Raw genomic sequence first — 2,009 nt, forward strand, 5'->3', positions numbered from 1 at the left:
CGAACAAACCGAACAATAAAAACGATGATTTCGCAATACGTGGGGAGCAATCACCGGAACTGGGACGCACACTTGAGTCAAATCAAGTTCGCGTTTAATACCGCAAAAAACGATAGCACAGGGTTTACACCTGCCTATCTAAATACAGGGAGAAAACTAGCAGGCCCACACACGCTAGAAAGAGAGCAGGAATGCCCTCAAACTCCAAACGAAGTACGTCCGAAATTGGAAGCAGCAAGAGAACTCGTCAACATTAACATGGCACGAGCATTCCAAAGACAGGGGAAATACTACAATCTCAGGCGAAGGGATTGGAAACCAAAGATAGGAGACACCGTATGGAAAAGAAACCATATACTCTCCAACAAAGATAAGGCCCTGAACGCAAAACTCGCTCCAAAATACATCGGGCCAATGCTCGTGAAACGAATAATTTCACCGGTTATCGTCGACCTACAAGACAATAACAAGAAGTGGTTTAGACACGTACATGTACACGATATAAAAACCAACAACACCGATACACGAAACAACGAACAGGAGAATCCAAATACAGAGGAAAAAATATAGAGCAAAACTAGTATAAAAGGAGCACAAGCAAGGGACGAAAACGACAGTCTACATCATGGACGAAAACATCGAAGAGACTATACAAACGATATTAACCACGTGGAACGAGGCCGAAGCCCAGGCACTATGGGACAGCCTCCTACCTCCCAGAGAAAAGGGAAAAACTCCGCCACTACCACCAGGCAAGCGACCACCAGTGGACGCACCACCGAAAAGGAGGCCGGCAATCCCGTGCGAGAAGATACCAACATCGGCGAGAATCGCACAAAAGAAGCTACAGATATTGATGGGGGAAGAAGTACGCCCAACACCCGCGAGACGCCGACCACAGATCAACCCGGTGGTCTGGGGCAAGAGAACCGGAAACAACGCGGCGCAATCCGGGGATACAACGCCACCAGAGCAAACAACAGAAGACAACCGTGAAAAAGCAGTCAAAACAACACAAAGCACACCACCGGTATCAAACATCAAAATAGTAACAGATATAATACTACCATCAGACAAACACATAAAATTACCACGCGGTGCACACATCGAGGAAGTATCGCCGCTACATAGACGGGGAGCTATGGCGATTCCGCTTCGGCCCTACGGGCACACTCAAATACGCCCGAAGGGCCTAAAACGAACCGAACATAGAAACCGGAGGAACTCGGCGACCTCCGGCACCACCAGGCCGACACCAGAGGTCAACCCGGCGACCTCTGCGCAAACGACGACGAACAACCGTCACCAGCACCCATCTTGTCAGCACAGACAAACCGAAAGGAGAGAGGAACAATCTCCAAGAAAGGGGAGAAAAACGCAAAAAACGAGGATATAAGGAGCCGATCTAGGAAAACCTGAGACACTCTACGGCGAACCGACACACGAGACACACAGAAAGCTAGACACACACGCAGCAAAGCCCTACTCACGGAAACGCAAACACCAGAGGATGAGCATCAACAGGGAGATACTCCAGTGGCTGGAAGACTGGCAACCGCCTCCAAGAAGCGCCTCAACACCACGGCGCGCGACCAACCAGGATGAGCCAGCAAACGACCCAAGGCAAGAAGACTCAACAACAGTCTTGACGACAGTGGCAACGGAAGACACAGTACCAGCACGGCCACAAGCTCATCCACCACCTCAACAGCGGACAGTAAGACTCCCGGACGGGAGACAATTCACTATACCGCGCCACGCATCCGCGAAATACATAAAATATCATGTAGAAATAGACGGCGAGATATGGCGCATACGTTTTTGGCCATCCGGCGCGGTGAAATCAGTCTATAAAGTGTCCGGGACGTGCACCTAGTCACGCGGGGAGGTGATGTAACGAGCCGTTCGCAAAACAAATAGAACAAGAACCGGATTAACGATAATCAAACGACTCGTCACGAAACCGAACACGCGACAAACCGATGTAAACATCACCGACCGACCGCAAA

Source organism: Odontomachus brunneus, unplaced genomic scaffold, assembly GCF_010583005.1.
Source record: "Odontomachus brunneus isolate Ranch 3 - 2012 unplaced genomic scaffold, Obru_v1 Obru_scaffold_161, whole genome shotgun sequence".
Taxonomy (NCBI): domain Eukaryota; kingdom Metazoa; phylum Arthropoda; class Insecta; order Hymenoptera; family Formicidae; genus Odontomachus; species Odontomachus brunneus.